Genomic DNA, 22,817 nt, shown 5'->3' with positions numbered 1-22,817 from the left:
TGCTACGGTATCTGGCCGCGCCATGTAAGGTCAAACTTGTGGCTCATTGTGGTCATTAAGCACACACGGAGCCTAATAGATCATTAATATAAATATTCTTGATCTATTTAGACAAAAATATAAATATTACTAAAGTATCCCAGTAGATAGTCTCACTATAAACCGACATGTCCCAAAACGGTTCTCAGAACAGACGAACACCGTTTGCCCGGCTGCCAACGCAGTCGACTCTGCAGGTAAACAGCCTGTTGGAAAACTCGGTAGCGGGTAGGCTAGGCTACGGTGACAGGATGAACATATGGACGCGGGTTAAATGAGTTTACCTGCCTGTGTTCCCCGGGACTCTGACGAACAGAAGCGGACCTGCTGCTGCTGCTGTGTTCCAGGATTATGCCCTGTAATGCGCTTCAACTACACACACACGCACGCGCGCACACACACACTCATACAAAAACACGCACGGCGTCCGTCGTCTCACTAAACACAAGATGTCCCAAACAGCCCGTTCCCAAGAGTGTAGGCTACAGCGCGTCTCCGACAAGTGCAGGTAGGTAGCTCCCAGCGCTAGTGGCCCGTGCTCTTATATTCCCGGCCCGGGGCCGGAGAGAGTGGGTGGAAGAATTAATACAGGTCCTCAAGACGAAACTTTTTTTTTCTTTTCTTTTTTTTACTCCCTCGCAACAGTTGCGTCTCCGGTCTCCGGTGTCTGCGGTTGATGCAGTCGTTCTTCCACTGCTGTCGCGCAGGGCTCACGCGCACTGCTCGCGCGCTCTTTTACCAAGGGGCGTCGTGAGTGTGGTGTGCCTCGGTCGTCTCGCTCCCCGGGGTAGCCTGTTTGTTTTATCTGTTACCCCGGCTGGGTAGCCTGTTTGTTTTATCTGTTACCCCGGCTTGTCTTTCATCAAAACCGCGTTCAGGGCGCGAGCACCGAACACAGGCATCTTACACCGGCCCGGAAAGGAGTCCTGTGATTGAACCGAACCATGCAGAGTTCAAACACACCACCAGTCCGGTATGCGCAAAAGTTTTTTTTCTCTCTCTCTCTCTCTCTCTCTCTCTCTCTCTTTCTCTCCCTCTCCGCTCTCTCTGCCCTCTCTCTAGCCGCCTCTAGCCGCGAGGGAGGGAGCGCGCCGTCTTTCACCGGGCGGGGGTCTCGGATGTGTCCTGTTTGGACACCAGCAGCGCGCCTGGCGTGGGTGATGTTCGGTGTCGCCTGTTAGTCCAGATGGAGACTGATGACGAGCTTCGTTTCCCGGTTTGCAGAAAATCCACGTATGGCTACTTAGTAGTTGACCTGTTTCAGTTTCGCTGACGGATACGCCTTTTTAATTCTCCTGTGGCAGTCCCGACCCTGCGCGCGAGCAGGCCTCCGCTCTTCTCCCCGCGTCTGACAATGGTTTTGTTTACTTAATGCGCACACGCACCACTTCCTTTAAGAGGAGAACACTCTCTCCTCCCTCCTCTGCCTTCCCCTCCTCCCTTACCTCGCTGAGTCCCGGGTTGGGGCCGGGATTGTGGAGTATAATTTGCCCCGGCGGTGGGCTAGTGTTAATCGGGATTATAGCTCACGATTCAGCATTATTATTACATACAGTAGAACCGGTTTACAGTGCCATGAACGGGTCTCTGTTTCTTCAAGTGTAGCCCAGTCCCTGAATATATCATTCGAATTCTGTTTGTCAATATTATAGGCTGAAACCTTTTTTTTTTTTTTTTTTAAATGCCATAGCTGAACATTTTGCTTTCCTCACCCAGCAGATAAAGCTATGAGTTTGACCAGAAACCCAGAGGACCACTGCAGACTGGGGCTCGCGTGTCGACTGTCCAGTGATGAAGTCAGTGGTCTCTGAGAACAGCTGCACACATGAGTACACACACACACACACACATCTCTCCAGCCTCTCACCCTCTCTGAGGTGGGTTTTGTGAATGGCCCTTATTTGTCCATCTGCCCTGTCTGTCGGGGGAACATGAATGGATTAATTTCCATGAATGAATGAACTTTCAAAGGAATCATGGATGGAACCACAAGAGAGAGGGGTGAGGGTGGGATAAGGACACCGGATTCTCAGAGGGAGGGGTGGGGGGCGGGGGTGGGTGGGGGTGAGTGTTCAGTAGCATCCGTCTCCTGAGTAAACAAGCCTCTGAACGCGTCCGGACTGGTCGCCCGCAGTCCATGGTCCACGGCGTCTCCGGATCACGTGACTTCGTCATGGCTCCCTGTTTGTTTGTGTAGCATAGGCAGCAAGGTACACACACACACACACACACACATACACCGGTCTCGGCCTATGGTAGGGGTGAGGCAGGTGTGTGTACTCATGCCCTGTAGCGGTGTTATGCAGCCAGGCCAACACACACGAGCAGGATTCGAACCCCTAACCTCGCACATGACCGCACATCACGACCCCGCACCTCCCCGTCTCCCTTCCTTCCTCCATCCCTGCAGTACCATGAATAGCACACTCAAGACGCCCCCTACAGGCCAGGGTACCCCTGTGGCCGTCAGCAGGAACTGGACGTCTGGGTTTTGACCCATACAGGCGGAGCCCCGAGTAGCGTTCTCCCATCCATCACTGTTCCTGCAGCCTCTCGGCTGGACACTCAGCCCCTCAGCTACTCAACAGGCCCTGGTCGTTTTAGGATTGATTTTAAAATCTTGCTGTTTACTTTGAAGTGCCTAAATGGCTTGGCACCCATCTACCTCTCAGAACTGCTGGAACCCTATGCTCCTTCAAGGTCCCTCAAGTCCTCCGATCAGCTTCTCCTGGTTGTCCCCAAATCCAGGCTGAAGCTCAGGGGGGATCGGGCTTTCGCAGTGGCCGCCCCTAAGCTCTGGAACGAGCTACCCCTGCATGTTAGACAGGCCCCCACTCTGCAGGTGTTTAAATCACGCCTCAAAACTCACTTATATTCTTTGGCGTTTTCCTGACATGGCCTAAGAGACTTGTCCTTTTTCATGTGACATACTGCGTATGTTTTACGTATGTGTTCTTTGTGTGTTATTGTTGTTTGACTTGTACAGCACTTTGGTCAACTTTGTTGTTTTTAAATGTGCTCTATAAATAAAATGGTATGGTATGGTATGGTATGGTCAGCTACTCAACACGCCCTGGTCAGCTACTCAACACACCCTGGTCAGCTACTCAACACACCCTGGTCAGCTACTCAACAGCCCCTCAGCTACTCAACAGGCCCTGGTCAGCTACTCAACACGCCCTGGTCAGCTACTCAACAGGCCCTGGTCAGCTACTCAACAGGCCCTGGTCAGCTACTCAACAGGCCCTGGTCAGCTACTCAACAGGCCCTGGTCAGCTACTCAACAGGCCCTGGTCAGCTACTCAACAGGCCCTGGTCAGTAACTCAACAGCCCCTCCGCTACTCAACAGGCCCTCAGCTACTCAACAGGCCCTGGTCAGCTACTCAACAGGCCCTGGTCAGTAACTCAACAGCCCCTCCGCTACTCAACAGGCCCTCAGCTACTCAACACGCCCTGGTCAACAGCCCCTCAGCTACTCAACAGGCCCTGGTCAGCTACTCAACAGGCCCTGGTCAGCTACTCAACACGCCCTGGTCAGCTACTCAACAGGCCCTGGTCAGCTACTCAACAGCCCCTCAGCTACTCAACAGGCCCTGGTCTCTGTCTCTCTGTCACTCTTTCATTGTCTCTGTCTGTCTCTTTATTATATCTTCTCTATCTCTGTCTCTTTATTATATCTTCTCTATCTCTGTCTCTTTATTATATCTTCTCTATCTCTGTCTCTCTCTATTGTCTTTTTTCCAAGAACATTTTTACTAGTCTCAATTTGTCTGAACTGGACTAAATTAAAGGATGTTGTTTTTAAAATCATTTTAAATCCATTTATCATATTATTGTTGTCCCCCCACCCAATGAAATCGGAGACGGGCTTATTAAAATGGTGCTTGTATTTTATATTGCTATTCTTGTACTTTTCCTTCAGCACTAGATTATGCTCTTAGTCACTTGTTTAGAAAGAAGATGCACTTGTGAGTTCTGGCAAGTAGTAGTACTGTACATTGGCTTTTCCTATGTTAAATGCAATTATTGTTAGTCTCTTTGGATAAAAGCGTCTTCTAAATGACTGATGTAATGTAATGCTTGTCCGTTTGGCCGCTCATTAATTTGTTTGTCCTATGAGATGTACCAGGACCCACCACTAGGAGTGCTAACCACAGTTCATTCTTCCCAGTGCCAATATATTTACTAAGCTGTGCAGCCGCTTCTATAATATGTGACGTGTGTTTATCTATCTGTGTGTGTGTGTGTGTGTGTGTGTCCATCAGTGCCGTGTGGTGGGTCCTGGCAGCAAGTATGCCAGAGCCAGCGAAATTTTTTGCATACCCTGACGGGAGGTCAGTTTATAGGTAAAACTATAGGAATAGACCTACACTGTAACGCTGTGTTCACTTCACATTATAAAAAGCAAACAGGTGATTTATGAGTTTGAGTCGTTGTATAGTAGGCCTATCTTAGTGGATACCAGGCTATAGCCTAGTTAATATCAACTTGGAAATAAAAATAACAGGAGTCATGAAGGTACAGTTGACACACAGAGAGAACGAGAGCAATAATGTCAGAGGCCTTGACCGCTTTCATATTGACAGTATTTTCTTGTGCTGTTTTGCAAGTTAAATCCAAATCATGCATGTTGTCCTGAGTAACCTAACATTAGTGAAAGTGCAGCTCCACAGTCACAGACTCAAACATTGGTTGCCCTCAAATAAACACAAACTAATGCATTATCTCTGATTCATTACTCCACCCCAGCAATAAATATCTCAAGCCCAAACACAACCACATATGGTTGAAACCCACCCACAGTATGCCCAAATTCAACCATGCAAATGAGCACATGCAAGGATTTACACATAAAAACCACCTGTGCAATGGAATGTGTGGAGAGAACAACAGAGAAGAAGCGATGGCACCCAAGAGGACAAAGAAGAAAAACCTCTCACCAACTGAGATCCACACACTTGTCAGTGAAGTTCGAGCAAGGAAATCTGTCTTCTTTGGAAGGTATTTGCATGAGTTAACTACTACTACTACTACTAACAACAACAACAACAACAATAATAATAATACATGTTATTTGTATTACACTTTTCATTTGAATCCTGTATACTTTTCACCACCCCTGTACTGTATAATGGACCCTTTCCACAGCAGCAATGTTGACTTGTCATCGTAGGATAAACAATGGAATGGAATGGTTGTGACATCAAGTTATTAATGGGCCCATTCCCTTTAGTGTGTCACCCTACTATACCAAGTCAAAATGGCTACTGTGAAAAGAGAGAACGATAAAGCAAACTCAGTAATGATCATATGTACATGAGAATGTTGCACTGAACATTATACCCACCGAATATGTAATCCTGACTACATCACATCTAGGCATGGCTTGAAGCTCACGAACAAGACTACACATGCAGAGTGGATGGCCGTCATCGCCGCTGTGAACGCCCTCAGTGCCACTCAGAGGACCAAAGCAGAGGTGAACCATCAGTGGACAGATGTGAAGGTGGATTTCATTCTGCAACATCCCATAATTGTACCCCCCCCCTACCCCCAACTGCCGTACTTCAATAAGCAATGGGAACACTTCCATCTTTAGAGACAGCGGACGGGAAAAAGGTCACAGACCACCGCAGCAGCATGCTGGGCCCACACGAACAGAACACCAAACTCTGACCTGCCATATACTGGGCCCACACAAACAGCACACCAAACTCTGACCTGCCATATACTGGGCCCACAAAAACAGCACACCAAACCAGTAAGTCACACCTCAAACATTTATTTGCCAACATGGCTCACCCAAAAAAGAAACACATGAACATTCCAGCAAACATATGAACAACACAATAATGTTGACATGAATAGTCAATGGCTGAAGCACATTTGACATCTTTCCCCCAGTTTCTGATGAAGAGGAGGAGGACAGTGAGGAACAGGAGGAAGAGTCCATCATCCTCGACCTGGAGGCAGTCCCCACGCCCACCAGCCCCACCCGCCCCAGCTCCAGCAGTGCCCCAGGCCCCAGCACCTCCTCTGGCCCCAGCTCCAGCAGTGCCCCAGGCCCCAGCACCTCCTCTGGCCCCAGCTCCAGCAGTGCCCCAGCACCTCCTCTGGCTCCAGATGCACATTTTTAGCACGATGCAGGGGTCTGTACGAAATCGGTGAGAAGGTGAAGGTGAGGTGAATGAATTATCGGGTGAGACAGCTGGGTAGAAGAAAGCCGAGCCAACTCTATCATATGAACTCATTGAAAGCCTCTCAGGAACCCCAGGCACAGGCCCCAGACGTGGTGTCGGCCTTCATGGCCCCAACCTTCATCCTGGACGTTCCTTGAGGAGAGCAGCTGGGCCCAGGCCAATTCCTGGATCTCAAGGAGATGGTGAAGCAGCATACAGTATGGAATTTTTTTTGGACCTCCCCGGACGCACAACGCTAGCCAACCACAACATCCATACCCCTCCCGGACAACACGTGAGACATCCTACCGTATCCCAGAGGCCCGGAGGGACGCCATGAAGGCGGAGGTCCGGAACAAGCTTAGGCTAGGGGTTATTGAGGAGTCGCACAGCCGGTGGTCGAGTTGAAGGTTCTGTAACGACTTCAGGAAGTTGAATGAGATCTTATCTTCGACGCTTACCCCATGCCTCGAGTCGAGGAATTGATAGATCTCAAGACGTACCTTTTCGACCTAGCCTACAATCACTAGCCAGGACCTTGAGATACAGAAAGGCAGCCTCAAACCTACCTGTGAATCCTCTGTGTACATTGGTATTTATCCTGCTATGCACTGTATGTATATCAAGTAGTGTACAGAAGCTGGTTACCCTGAAACAGGCTTGTTCTGTTCTGACAGCTGTTGCTTCAATGGCTCAGTGTGCTACTAACCGTTTTCTGCCTCCCCTAGTGCCTCTCTCTCTCTCTCCCTCCTACCTTCTAACCAGGTCCAGTGGATGCCTCACTGTTGCCCGCAAACCACCCTGAGTTCGAATGATACCCCCGTGTCAGTTGTGTATGTCGTAGTATTTAGTATACACACACACACACACGTACACACAGACACACATCAGTCCACATCCGGCTTAGGCCTGGACCTGATGCTCTTAGCCTTTCTTGCTCTGAAAATTTAATTTTATTTAATTTATTGCTCTATAAATGTTCTTAGCCATTGGACAAATATATTCCAGGAGCTTGCTCCAGGTTGCCTGTTTTAAATATCTGTGTGGTTTTTATGGCTCTGTGTGCTACTAACCCTGTTCTGCCTTCCCTCTCCCTAGTGCCTCTCTCTCTCCCTCCTATCTTCTAACCAGGTCCAGTGGATGCCCCACTATCACCAGCAGACCTCCCGGAGTCCGATAGATACCCCCGTGTCTGCTGTGGATGTTGTAGCATTTTCGTTAACACACACACACACGTACACACAGACATACACCAGCCCACTTCTGGCTTTGGGCCTGTGCCATAGCAAACACACACCAGTATTTGCCATGTCTCTCCTATGATGCTTTTTTAGCCTCTCTTACTCTGAAATGTAATTTAATCTAATGTATTGCTTTATAAATGTTCTTAGCCGGTAGACAAACATACTCCTGGAGTTTGCTCGATCGCCTTGTTGAGAGGGGTCAGGGAAGAATTTTTGCAGCTCACTTATCTGGCCCCCGGGTGATTACTGTGTTTTTGCTTCCCTCTGGAATATGTAGCGAGTGGGTCGTATGCCCACCTCCCTTGTTCTCTGTAAAGTGTATTTTGTTGCCTCTGGATATGAAATGCGCTATACAAATAAAGCTTTGATTGATTGATAGAGCGCCTTGGTGACGCTCGGTTTGTCTTCACCCTTGACCTGACCAAGGGCTATTGGCAAGTTCCCCTCACACCCCAGGTCAAGGAGAAAAGTGCATTCATGACCCCAGGGGGTTATTCCAATACACCGTCCTACCGGTTGGGATCCACGGATCCCCGGCCACATCCCAGAGGTTGATGGACCAGGTCCTCCGACCGCACCAGGGGTATGCGGCAGCCTACTTGGGTGAGATTGTTGTCTACAGCTGAGATTGGGAGAGCCATTTTGAAGATCTCCAGGCCGTGCTCCGGGCCCTCCGGAGAGCGGGGTTGACAGCTTATCCTAAGAAGTGCAGGCTGGGATTGGAGGAGGCCTCCTATCTGGGCTACAAGATTGGATGGGGGTGTGTGGTATTTATTCTGTTCACAACTTCGCGATCGTACAGCCAGGCTACAGAGTTCCAGGAACCCCTATGCCAAGCCGAGCTGCATCACATTGTGGCCGACCCAGAGTATTATGATAATAATAACAACAACAACAACAACAACAACAACAAAAACAACAACAACAACAACAACAACAACAACAACAACAACAAGAAGAAGAAGAAGAAGAAGAAGAAGAAGAAGAAGAAGAAGAAGAAGAAGAAGAAGAAGAAGAAAAAGAATCAGAATCAGAATCAATATGTTACAGATATGGGTCTGTGTTAGGATTCATCAAGGGCGAATGGAAAATAGCACCACAAACACTCTGTTCCGGCCGCTCCTCTGCTATGGCTATGGTTTCTGGAGCTCTGTAGCCTGGCTGTACGATCGCGAACTTGTGAACAAAATAAATACCACATATGAGCAAATATAACCTGCTCCGCTATAATGAAACTGTTAAAACTAAGATGCCTGGATAAATAAATAATTTTTAAAAACAATATATTTGACAGAATCATGATTTGATGGGAGGTACTTGCTAAAATGCTAATGCAGGGACATGCAATACAGCGGGGAGAGCGGTGAACGCTCATTAAAAATCCACATGAACGTTAAAACTTGAGAAAAGCACAACTGCACATGGCTGTGATGTGAGAAAACACAACTGCGCATGTGAAAAGGGGTCAGTGGCCCTGTTCAAAAAGTTTCACTCTCAAGAACGAGGTGTCAACGTAGTCACCGCATCCATTTCTAGTAATACATCCATGGATGGAACCCAGAAGCCACGGCCACATTCCAAACCCTCAGGCAGGCATTGTGTGGGGAGCCGGTTCTGGTAACTCCCGATTTTAACTCACTCTTTATCGTCCATACAGACGCTTCAGATGTAGGACTTGGGGCAGTCGTATTGCAGGAACGGGAAAGCTCTTAAGCCACATATGGGCCTACTCTACTATAGAGAAGGAAGCATTAGCGATTAAGTGGTCATTTTAAGTATTACCTCCTCGGCTGTCGATTCAATGAGAGCTGCTAAAGATACCAATGCCGGTATAACCAGATGGTTTTTGAGTCTTGATTACCAGGTGGAACATCGCCCAGGATCTGCCCAAGCTAACGCCGATGCCCTCTCCTGGAGAGAAGCCTGCTACTGGGTCTGCGGTGGGGCCCGCGATGTGGAACCAGGCCCGATGGTGCGAGGCTGCCACAAGGCCGTGTTACCCGGCCATCAGTACGTATAGGCCGGAGCCCGCCGTTCGTAAAACACCCCACCAGCACCCTGGACAGCGCTCGGTAGGTAGAGCGGCCAGAGGGCCTCGGGCCAAGAGGACTGGTCTGTGTCAGCACCAAGGACAGTGTGGCCAGGTGATCAACAGGGCTTACTGGCCCTTCATTGTCGCCCTGGCAACACTCCGCCCCAGCTGCAGATTGTACCCTAATCAAGGCTGGCCCGGGAGCGCACCGGCTGTCCCCAATCGGTTAATGAGCGGCGTGCTGCTGAAAAGCCCAGAGAGCAGGGAAACGTAGTCTCAGGACTCTGAGCGGCGTGCTGCTGAAGCCCAGAGAGCAGGGAAACGTAGTCTCAGGACTCCGTGAGTATCAGTCGTGAGAGTTGATACTGCTGAAGCGACTGCTCCTTTTTTTCTTTGTGATTTTGACATCGATCTCTGCAGGTGCTGAACCAGAACTCTGCCCAGCCGGTCCTAGCCAGTCCGGGATGAATTTAGAGCGCCGGTCCTAGCCAGTCCGGGATGAATTTAGAGCGCCGACACCTGAAACATTTCTTTTGGTTATGTGTTTTTCCTAAGTTCCTCAGTCAAATAACATTGTTTGCTGCGCTCCAACCTTGTTGCCCTACCTGAGTTGTTACATCATGTCCTAAACCTGGACAAACTCATCCCCATTTCTGCCGTCAAAGATTCCATCTCCGACATTCTCACTGATTCCTGCAACTGCTTTTCCTCCATGTAATGTCCCCATAACATGCATATGCCATACCTCCATTATTGTCTGTTTGCTTGCTCCTGTCTTCATGTACTTAGGTTTGTTTGCTATGATTATTGCATTTGTGTATGTTTAGCTGCTAGTGTTGTATTTTGTGTGTTTAGTTATTATTATTTTAGTTATTATTATTGATGTATTCTGTGATTGTAACCTGCTTTGATCTTCTAGCCCACCTCCCTTTTCCCTTAAGTGGTCCTCTCACTTCCAGGTCGCCACTGTAAACAGGAATCTTCTTAATGGCTCGCCTGTTAACACGCTGCAACACATGAACACACATGTCAAGAGGTAACCGAGTGTCTGTGTGTGTTCCTCTGATGTCATAGCAGTAAGTATATGCTCAAACCTAGATTGTAAAGTGGTTCCACTAGAATACATGCTTCACTGATGTCCTTGATGAATTCGCAAGGGTGGCTTGTGTGTTTATGTGTGTGTCGGTTTGTCTGGCTGGCTGTCTTGTCGTCTTCCACCGAGGTGGTCAGAGGTCACCTCTAGTGGAACTCATTAGAAGTTATTATCCCATTTCTAATACATTTAGCTCAGAACACTGAAACTATGCTGTGTTTCAGTAAAGCTGTAGTCTATTCTACTCAGGGTCACTTCTGCTTTTGAAATCCACAGAGTTTAGGCATGTTAACGGCAATTATGAGGAACTTAAGTAACATTTCTGATGCAGAACTCCATAAGATTGTAAGACAAAATGAACTTTCACCTTGCTGTCTTGACCCTGTGTTCCTACTAAATGATTTTAAACATGTTTTTAATAGTCTCCACATGTGTTCTAAACGTAATTAACATCTCTTGAGTGAATATTTGTGTTCATGCATCTGTCTGTGATTTAATGTATTTGGCTGCTCTAACAATTACATTTCCCGACTGGGATTAATAAAATCAACTATCTCTGTCTCTCTATATCTTGAGACTGGGATATTCCCCAGTGCATTTAAAACTGCTGTTGTGAAATTTCTATTGAAGAAAACAAATTCAGACCATAGTGTAAACCCTTCATAAGAAAAACTAACTTTTGAAAAGTAGCTTTTAATCAACTAGACAACTAGGAGGAAATCACACATATATATTTTTTTTTATATAAGGCCATCCTAGGCAAGCTTCCATTTGTAGTTAACTTTGCTTTGCCGTTAGTCACTACTATACCAGGTCCACCAGATAGCTGCATCACTTCTAAAAACTAAAGACAGAATACTCACTGAACTAAGGAAGGCATCTTTCTCTCACTTTGCATCTCTGGCATGGAATGGATTACAAGACCTCACCCGCTTAGCTAGCCTGGTCTCACTCTCACCCACTTAGCTAGCCTGGTCTCACTCTCACCAGCTAGCCTGGTCTCACTCTCACCCACTTAGCTAGCCTGGTCTCACTCTCACCCACTTAGCTAGCCTGGTCTCACTCACCCACTTAGCTAGCCTGGTCTCACTCTCACCAGCTAGCCTGGTCTCACTCTCACCCACTTAGCTAGCCTGGTCTCACTCTCACCCGCTTAGCTAGCCTGGTCTCACTCTCACCCACTTAGCTAGCCTGGTCTCACTCTCACCAGCTAGCCTGGTCTCACTCTCACCCACTTAGTTAGCCTGGTCTCACTCTCACCCGCTTAGCTAGCCTGGTCTCACTCTCACCAGCTAGCCTGGTCTCACTCTCACCCACTTAGCTAGCCTGGTCTCACTCTCACCCGCTTAGCTAGTCTGGTCTCACTCTCACCCACTTAGCTAGCCTGGTTTCACTCTCACCCACTTAGCTAGCCTGGTCTCAATCTCACCAGCTAGCCTGGTCTCACTCTCACCCACTTAGCTAGCCTGGTCTCACTCTCACCCACTTAGCTAGCCTGGTCTCACTTGGGGAATTAAAATCCTTGTTACAGAACTCCTGGCGAGTGTCATTGTTTCCTGTTGATTGGGCCTTCAGTCACGCACTTGTATCCTCATGTAGGCGACTGTTCTCTTCCTGTATTTGTGTGATGAATGGTATCATTACCTCCGTCCCAGTGACAGCGCAGGGAGAGAGGTCATGTTTTCGGTGACGTGCGTGTGTGTGGGTGTGTGTGTGTTTGTCTCTTAGCAGCAGGGGCGGACTGGCCATCGGGAGTTTTCCCGGTGGCCTGGTGCACTAACTGGCCTGGTACGCGGTGAATGGCCTGCCCCCCCCCCGTCAACAAATCGCACGACAATCAGAATTGCCTGTCAGCCCCATCAACAAAACAAAACGAAAGTGTTCCATCTCACCGTGTCGGCTGGTGGCCTGACTGGGGCTACATTTCCCAGCCTGAATTATTTCCTCAGTCCGCCCCTGCTTAGAATACACAAAAAGTACTAGACCAATTTTCACCAAACTTGTTGGAAGGGTGTAGCATGGTCCAACTTAGAACCCAGTCAACTTGGAGCAGATAAAATGATAAAGTGACTGAAGAAAACTAACCCGATGAAATAAAATCACATGGGTACAGCCATCTCACTGCTTACATGCCTCATAAAGGCCAGTGGGTGATTATATGTGTACTGTATGTATTATTATTATTTTTTAACTTTAATATGAGACCAAACTACATGTTTGTGCTTCTTGCTCACAGGCCTGGTGCACTGGGAACACCAGCTGCTGACTTTTCTGTCTTTGGCAGCTGGGAAGATCCTGCCCTTCTTACTCTTCACCTGGCCCTGCTGTCTGAACCCTCCTCTTCCTCCTCACCTGGCCCTGCTGTCTGAACCCTCCTCTTCCTCCTCACCTGGCCCTGCTGTCTGAACCCTCCTCTTCCTCCTCACCTGGCCCTGCTGTCTGAACCCTCCTCTTCCTCCTCACCTGGCCCTGCTGTCGGATGTCCTCCTGTGGCTGGTGGTGGCTGTTTTGTTTTTCTCATCCACATCTTCCCCTTGACTCTGCACTCTGCTTTTGGAGGTGGAGCGTTCCCTCCACGCACCTCTTCATCCAGTATGGGCGTGACCAGCTCCCCTGTCTCTCCTCTATCTGTCTCTCCTCCCCCTGTCTCTCTTACCCTGTCTCCCCTCTACAGTATCTGTCTCTCCTACCCTGTCTCCCCTCCCCCCGTCTCTCCTCCTCATCTCTCTCCTCCTCATGTCTCTCCTCCACCAGCATGTTAGATCTGTGCGTGAACGTGTAGATACAGGAATCTACATCTTCAGGTTTCTTTTATCTGTGAATGTTTAGTCACATGACACTCATGGGCTCTCTTCCTGTGTCAATGTAGTAAAACGCCTTTTAATGTGTTTCCTTTACAGAAGGCAGAAGGCTGGAGAGGTGATCATGTGTTCATGTTTTCATACTGACCCTAACATTCTTGCCCCAGTACGTCCCCACATGTCTGGCCAGCTTAGACGGGTCCCTGGACTACTGGATTGGCCCCTAACTACATGTTGCATAGTCCTCCATGGGAGCAGTAAAAACAAGCCATGTCCAAGCCATGTCAAACTTGTACAAATATTCGGATTGTGATACATTTCACAGGAGAGCATATTGAGACTGGTAACGTTACACCCTGTGCTTCCTATCTTGAAAAAAGCTCATTTTTTTCCAACACATTTATGGGTACATCATTGACTTCCATTGTACTGTACATTCTGGAAATTATGGTCTCTATGTTTCAGGTTTATGGTAGACAGATCTCAAATAGGGCGACAGTACTTGTCGAAAATAGCACACTACCCCTTTAAGAGTGCACCTGAACAACAGACTGGAATGGGCATGTAACACAGAGTCCATACTGGACAAGAAGAGCAGAGCGGACTTTACTTTCTGAGGGGGTCTTCAGTCTTCAGGTCCTTTGATGTACAGAACAATACTGAATACAGTTTGCTCTACCAGTCTATTGAGTTAGTATGCTCTACCAGTCTATTGAGTTAGTATGCTCTACCAGTCTATTGAGTTAGTATGCTCTACCAGTCTATTGAGTTAGTATGCTCTACCAGTCTATTGAGTTAGTATGCTCTACCAGTCTATTGAGTAAGTATTCTCTACCAGTCTATTGAGTTAGTATGCTCTACCAGTCTATTGAGTTAGTATGCTCTACCAGTCTATTGAGTTAGTATGCTCTACCAGTCTATTGAGTTAGTATGCTCTACCAGTCTATTGAGTTAGTATGCTCTACCAGTCTATTGAGTTAGTATGCTCTACCAGTCTATTGAGTAAGTATGCTCTACCAGTCTATTGAGTTAGTTTGCTCTACCAGTCTATTGAGTTAGTATGCTCTACCAGTCTATTGAGTTAGTATGCTCTACCAGTCTATTTAGTTAGTATGCTCTACCAGTCTATTGAGTTAGTATGCTCTACCAGTCTATTGAGTTAGTATGCTCTACCAGTCTATTGAGTTAGTATGCTCTACCAGTCTATTGAGTTATTTTGCTCTACCAGTCTATTGAGTTAGTATGCTCTACCAGTCTATTGAGTTAGTATGCTCTACCAGTCTATTGAGTTAGTTTGCTCTACCAGTCTATTGAGTTAGTATGCTCTACCAGTCTATTGAGTTAGTATGCTCTACCAGTCTATTGAGTTAGTATGCTCTACCAGTCTATTGAGTAAGTATTCTCTACCAGTCTATTGTGTTAGTATGCTCTACCAGTCTATTGAGTTAGTATGCTCTACCAGTCTATTGAGTTAGTATGCTCTACCAGTCTATTGAGTTAGTATGCTCTACCAGTCTATTGAGTTAGTATGCTCTACCAGTCTATTGAGTAAGTATGCTCTACCAGTCTATTGAGTTAGTTTGCTCTACCAGTCTATTGAGTTAGTATGCTCTACCAGTCTATTGAGTTAGTATGCTCTACCAGTCTATTTAGTTAGTATGCTCTACCAGTCTATTGAGTTAGTATGCTCTACCGGTCTATTGAGTTAGTATGCTCTACCAGTCTATTGAGTTAGTATGCTCTACCAGTCTATTGAGTTAGTTTGCTCTACCAGTCTATTGAGTTAGTATGCTCTACCAGTCTATTGAGTTAGTATGCTCTACCAGTCTATTGAGTTAGTATGCTCTACCAGTCTATTGAGTTAGTTTGCTCTACCAGTCTATTGAGTTAGTTTGCTCTACCAGTCTATTGAGTTAGTATGCTCTACCAGTCTATTGAGTTAGTATGCTCTACCAGTCTATTGAGTTAGTTTGCTCTACCAGTCTATTGAGTTAGTTTGCTCTACCAGTCTATTGAGTTAGTATGCTCTACCAGTCTATTGAGTTAGTATGCTCTACCAGTCTATTGAGTTAGTATGCTCTACCAGTCTATTGAGTTAGTATGCTCTACCAGTCTATTTAGTTAGTATGCTCTACCAGTCTATTGAGTTAGTTTGCTCTACCAGTCTATTGAGTTAGTATGCTCTACCAGTCTATTGAGTTAGTATGCTCTACCAGTCTATTGAGTTAATATGCTCTACCAGTCTATTGAGTTAGTATGCTCTACCAGTCTATTGAGTTAGTATGCTCTACCAGTCTATTGAGTTAGTATGCTCTACCAGTCTATTGAGTTAGTTTGCTCTACCAGTCTATTGAGTTAATATGCTCTACCAGTCTATTGAGTTAGTATGCTCTACCATGCTCTTGCAGATCTGGTTCTGATGGACCTGCAGACCTGGTTCTGACGGACCTGCAGACCTGGTTCTGATGGCCCTGCAGACCTGGTTCTGATGGACCGCATTCTCCTGGGCCACAGCCGCCTGCAGCCCGAATCCCGCATAGATGCAATGGAAACTTCTCAATAAGGGCTTTGTAGATAAATAAATACATATGTCTATAATGTCTCTCTGAACCTTTTTCATACAGGATGCAATGACGAGCTATAAACATCAGCAGTAATAAACCTAAGAGCTGGATGATAAACATCCTGCTGCTTAAGCGTAGAGGCAGAGGCTTGTCTATAAATCACATCTCCATAATCCACAACAGAGACAAAAACAGCTTCAGAAATCCTTTCCCTACACATCAGATGAATGTTAGTTATATTTCTATACAAAAAAACAATCCAGATACAGAAACAATCTTCTGTTGTAATTTGATGATAATATTGTCTATATGATATTTGAATGTGAATTTGCCATCTATCTAGATACCAAAGCATACAGTATCATCATCATCATCATCATCATCATCGGGTCGTCCACAGACAGATACCGTATATACTGTTTACTGTATATGTACAGTACGTTCTGTATACTGTATGTATATTCTATAACTCTCTCAATATTGGAACCCTGCACAGTAGAAATATGCAAGTTTTCTCCATCAATACCTCTAGAGAACGACATGAACTTGGTTTTGTGTGCATTCAATACAAGTTTAAGATCAATAAGTGCAGCTTGGATAATGTGAAAGTTGGAGATTCTCCACAGAAATGTCACTAGAAGCTGAATTTGAATTTGAATTGATCAACTTGAATATTTGCATTCAAAAAATGAATTTGAATCACCTAATTTGAATTTGTATTGTTTAACTTGAATAATTGCATCGAAAAACAATCTGAATAGCATAATTTGAAAGTTAATTTATTAGTTTGAAACTGAATTGATACTGAAAGTAATATGAACGAGCATTAATTTACTCTGAAACTGTATTCAGTTCTTAGCGTTCAAATTCAGTTCTCGTAATTCAAATTCAAAACTCGTAATTCAAATTCAAAACTGAGACACACATCCTGGTCCTTGAGGAAAAGCAATCGAGTGCAGATTCACAGAACTCCATTTCGGCCAATCAGCACCTTCTGTATGTTTTTGAACATTTTCTTCATTCCCATTGATCCATGGACTTACAGATGTGGGAACATAAGAATGTAACTTGACCCGCGGTATTCTAACAGGCGCTTTACGGCATTCCGCACCACCGCTCGCACGCCCATAGGGGCGCAGTAATACCACTCATTGACCCATTGCTGTAGCTCATCTCGCACATTAGATGAGCCTACCGTTCTCAAACTCCTTGTTCTCTGTCTGGTTGTAATTTAATTATTACGAACAAAGCCTATCTATTTATAGTTTATATCTCTGTTACTGTCGCCGGGTCTATATCTGTTAACTGTCGGGACAAGTAGAAGTTTAATACAGTAGGCTAACTGAGTGTTCTCATATGGAACATGGCATCAGGACGAGTAAGATGGCTAACGGAGATGACCAGAGATGTGTTTGAAATGGTTCACTCACTCCCTATTCCCTATTACCATGGATGTATTGAGTGCGACTCATACTGAACTACATGGGGAATGATTTAACAGTTTTGGGACACTACATGGAATGTAACTGCGTAAGATATTCATGACTCAAACAAGCAGACGCGCCGATCACTGTTGGCAGCAGGTTGAAATATCAGGTAGTATTCAGGTTCCATGTTTAGTTGAATGATAAATCCCATATAAATGGTTGGAATTCTAATGATGTGCAAGTGTGATTTTGTCAACTTTAGTGCTGTCTGCTAATAGCAGGCTGTGAAGCTGCACGATAAGACCGTGATAGCAAGTTAGCTCATGACAGCAGCTTCCATAATATTAATGGTAGCTGTCGGTGGCTAAAAAGCAGATAGCTAACTTTACAACGATGATTCCTGTAGCTATTTTGATTTTGATGCTATTAGTTCAACTTCTGTTTCTCGGGCATCTGTGAAAGATACATCTTGAATGCAGTCAAGACAAATTATTTTGCCTCTTAACTTTGGTCAAACCCCCTGGTTCCAGTCAATTGGATTATAGGCTATAGGCTACTTTCGTTTACAATGACGTTACCTTATGAACACAAATAGCTTAACCTATAGGCCTACATAAAAACAATAGCCTAAAACCATGTTTATTTACAATGTATTTTCTTTCATTGATAGCATGCCAATAGTTAGGGTGAGGAAAACGACGCGTGGTCTCTTTAGCCCTGAGACCATCAGGCAGGCAGCTCAGGAGGTCGTTGAAGGCTATATATATTATTATGATATTATGTCTAATAATACATTCGTTGAAAGTACACAGGCTGATATACTATACGGAATTGGACCGAGGAGTGTTCTCATATGGAACTAGGCTAACACAGTTGTTTCAAGACCAGTAGTAACGTTTGTGGTTTCATTTTTTTGAATTGTAGTCAGCTTTCCCCGCTGCGCGCAGGACGCGTGCGTCCCCCGCTGATCCGAGCTAGAACGCAGGCGGAATGTCGCTCCCCGTCTGAAACGGCCTTGACTCCTGTAATCCCAAGGTCTTTCATATTGAAATTCTCTTGATGGTCTGGGGAGTTGCGAGACGTGCTACCAGCCTGCGCTGCGCTCAGCACAAAGTTGGATGAATGGATGGACTTATTGGAATCCTGGAAAATGTTTATTCCGCTCTAAAATCATGAAAGCATAAATGTAAAAATGCAGCAACAGAAGTAGTCTAGATGAGATGGTGGTTTAAATGAATGGCAACACGTAGCCTAGAGGAAAACATAAATTGAGACTGGTGATAATGCTGATAATCTACAGTAGGGCCTACCTCTGGCTGAGTTCATGGTGACAACCATTCATCTCTTACACATGGGCCTATACAATACTTGAACAATCTACTTTGGAGGTTAAATCCATCCATCTATCAATCAAACTAGCGAATTCAATGGCCGGTCATGGCAAAGCACCCGCTAACGCAGGCTACCCCCCTCCCCACGATCCAGGGCTAGTAAAACCGGTTCATCCAGTTTATTTGAATATAAAATAATTTGGGGGGGGGGGGGTTACAATAGTCTAGTCCAGGTTCGCTGGCGAGTGACGAGCTAGTCAGATGGCGCATGCATGTGTTGACATTGTAGGCCGATTCTGTAAAACCTAAAGAATAAAAGTAGGCTACGTTCAACATTCATTGGAGTGGTCCAGTTGGATAGGCTAGTCTAATCTAAATAAATTGAGGACCTGTATTTTCAGTGTTTGCTGGTAGCGAATGCCACAGACAGACAGGGAGGAAATCTATTTGTTTCATTGTTTCATTGTTTGTGCTCTGTATGCACAAGATAGTTAATGTTCGGATATAATTGGCAGTAGGGCGGGAAAAAACCCTATCAAAGGCCAAGATTAGAAGGGATTTGAAGATGTAATTGGTAATTTTAAATGGGCCTACTTTATCTTTTGATGCCTATTTGAACGGACTGCATCTATCAATGCAATGACACTCCATGTTTTTCAGGTTTACCCTTTTCATCAATAAAACATAATTTTTACAACCATGTCTCATTGATTGGGAAGGCATTTAGAGCGGCCGGTCTATTAGCCTACATTCGGAACTGTTTATTGAGAAGCAATTGCAGGCTGGGCTATTTAAAGAAATACCACAATGCATGTAGTCTAGATATATTAGCCTACATTATGGTTAGGCTATAGCCTACACTTTATGGTAGACTGCCCTCTCGCTCGCTAAGCAGGCTACATTGTGGCTGTTTTGTTCATCGCAGAAGCCTATAGTCTAGGCTTCACATAAAAAAAAATGTTTTTTTTTATATAGGCCTAGAAGGAATCTGAATATGTGGAAATTTAATTTTAGCCTATTTTAATACAATTCAAATTCTGCTTAGAGGGAATTATTTTCAACGGACATTATGACCTGAGCATAATTAATAATTATCTAAGTTAATATAGGCCTATGAGAACGCAACGCTTTTTACGATAGGCTAGGCGTCTTGTGATTGTACTGTAGCCTAGGCTACAACTTAAGGCTAATTAGGCCCTATTGAATTCCTTTTATAGCCTACTAGGCTACTCATTATTATCGAATTATCTAGTTGATATATGAATAAAACAATAAGCCGTTTTAATGGCTATGGGCTACTAGTTGTAGCTATACACGAGTTAATGCGCTCTGCTCTTATGCACGGTTGAGGCGGCAGCTCAAATACACTTCGCACATATCCTCTGCTATAGCCTCTCACAGACAGCTAGGTGCACTTCATGCATTGGTAGACAGTTCTGTTCTTGCTGCAGCTTGTCTTCACCGTGCAGGTATTTTGGTGGGGGTATTCTTCTGTGGACACTGCGAGGGGCGCCGCCGGTGGCTGTTTGGACGCCAGAGCACGCAGCTCTTCAGCCAACTGGAGATGTCGCGTCTGGGGAGGCTCTGCGTCTCTCCACCAGTCCCCAGCGAGTCCAAGCTCCCCCAATGAATAATACTTATTTATAATAGCCTACGTAGCGCGAAACTGTGCATAAAATAGGCTGTAGCCAGCGCGAAACTGCGCATTCCCTATAGCCGTTCATGGAACGGCTGGCGGCTGGTATAAATAAATAAAAACATACACGATATTTTCTTATTTGAATGATCTTGAATAAATATATTTTCAAGATCATTCAAATAACAAAATATTGTGTATATTGTGCATGTGAACGCACTCACTGTCAAACCTGCCGCTATCTATGCACAAGATAGTTAATGTCCGGATATGATTGGCAATGAGTGATCTTTACTCATGGCGACTATGTCAATTTTGTATGGATCCACAAGTCGATCAAGCTTATTTTTTCTTTGTATTGTGCTGAAGCCATATAGCCTACTGCGCTCAGACTTGGCTACATTAGCTGGTGCCCCGTCTTCAAATTTACTTCCAGGGTTTACGAGTAGCCTACCAGTTGAATGCGTTCCAGAAACAAAACGCAAAACCCCCACGTTCACCACATCTTTACTAACAAATACAATACTGTTATTTTGCGCATTTGCCCTAACAGCCACCACGTCTTGACCCGACGTCAGTTACCGAGATAGATAGGCTACTGTAGGCCTAGATATAGGTGTTCGTAATAATTAAATTACATCCAGATGGAGAAAACGGGTTTGAGAACAAGGTAATAATAACAATTAAACGTTATTTGTATAGCACCTTTCATACAGATAAATTCAGCTCAAAGTGCTTTACAACAGAGCATTTAAATTAAAGAATGTGAAACTTAATGATGCTTCATTCGTAGACTATAGAAGAAAAACACTGAGCCCAGCCTGCTAAATCTACTCAAAGACGCCACCTCGCGGTGGTGCATCACTAAAACGAAATAACACCCGTCTGAAATCCCACGAGATTTCCAACGGGATTTCCCTGCCAAATACCGCGAAGGTGAAATGCTGCAGCATGTGACATTTCTAACTTCCCACATCTGTATTACAGTACACATTGATCCATGGACTTAATACAGTACACATTGACCCATGGACTTAATACAGTACACATTGAAGAATGTTTCTTTCGACAATAGAAAACAGAAAAAAAAGTTTTTTTGGTTGTTTTTTTGTTTTGTTTTTAAAGCAAACCAGCCTATGAAATGCTACAGTGTCATCACGACTGGGTACCTTCATTACACCTCGGGCACACAGAGGTCAAAGGTCATCCTGACTGGGACCTTCATTACACCTCGGGCAGCAAGCTCTCACAGGGAACAATACTGCACCTGCAACACCAGCAGCTCACAGCAGCTGGCCACAGATGGGAGACACCGCTGGAGAACAACAGGAAGTCAGGGAATCAACCACATGCTGGAGAACAACAGGAAGGCAGGGTATGAAATTAACCACATGCTGGAGGAGAACAGGATACTGAAGGAAGTGCTCTCCCAAAACAAGATGGATGAGCATTTCTTGAAAGATGACTTGAAGGTCAAGACTGTACACTGGGTTTCCATGGTGACTTGAAGGTCAAGTACACTACTGTACACTGTGTTTCCATGGTTTGCTGTTGTGATATAGAAAGGTTATCTAACATAAAGAGGCTAGTCTCTGTCAGCCTGTCTCTCTGTCAGGACTTTCCTCGGACACCGGCGGCCTGACAGCAGTCACGTTTGGCACGGGCATCTGCAGGGGATCACTGATTGCGCCAATGAGTATCTGAACTAGTGGATGAGATAGAAGCATACAGTAGGAATGTCAACCTGTAAGTAACATGTCAGTCCTAATAATGTTGTTGTGGTTACTGTTCTTGTTTTTTGCTCTGTTGTATTGGGTTATTGTTTATGTCTAGTTTTATGATTTCTAACTATATTATTGGATACTGCCTAGCCATTTGTTCTTCCGCCATCATGACTGTCGACACATCAAGGTCCACAATGGAAATAAGTCTGAGACTTTATTGTGTCATCTTCCTTGACAATGTTTTTAAGCTTTGATGTAATCATCTGATGTCTTGTGTCAGTGACAAGCGTGTGACTGAGAACAGTGGCCTCCGTCTGTAGGCTACACTCGTGGCTCACATTCTCTACGCTACGATCGGCTTCCATCATATTCTAAGTCATCTTCTATATACTCAAAATCTGATAAATATTCAGCCATATTGCACACAATATTCCAGGCACCAACAAGCCGATCATAGCGTAGAGAATGTGAGCCGTGAGTGTAGCCGATTACAGGCGGAGAATAGCCAGTGTGGGGAAGCTATATTTCGTTTCTAAAGACGTTTCTAAAGACGTTTCTAAAGATCATATTACAGAGGCATGTGAAAAACCAAAACAAGCCTACGCTCTATGGAAGCACAGTTAGCGATTCATAAAAACAGATTGTTGAAAACATCCGTTTCAGGGCAGAAAATAGATTTTTTAGAAGCTGCATGCTCAGTGCCCCAGCCGCCGCCATTACATGGATATACTTGGCTCGCGCTGGAT

General features: G+C 45.3%; 1 protein-coding gene across 4 annotated transcripts in view; it reads right to left on the bottom strand.

The window, feature by feature from the left end:
- Positions 1-1,382, bottom strand: part of alkal2b (ALK and LTK ligand 2b) — a 10,380-nt gene extending 8,998 nt beyond the window's left edge. For 3 of the 4 annotated variants that reach the window (XM_084447484.1, XM_084447487.1, XM_084447486.1), the window contains exon 1: positions 324-1,382. The gene's annotated coding sequence lies outside the window, so the exon portion shown is untranslated. The remainder of the gene's footprint in view (positions 1-323) is intronic. The other variant, XM_084447485.1, reaches the window with a different exon arrangement.
- Positions 1,383-22,817: the final 21,435 nt, after the last annotated feature.

The sequence above is a fragment of the Borostomias antarcticus genome (assembly GCF_949987555.1).
Source record: "Borostomias antarcticus genome assembly, chromosome: 12".
In the NCBI taxonomy this organism is placed as follows: Eukaryota; Metazoa; Chordata; class Actinopteri; order Stomiiformes; family Stomiidae; genus Borostomias; species Borostomias antarcticus.
This window is presented reverse-complemented; position numbering and strand designations above follow the sequence as displayed.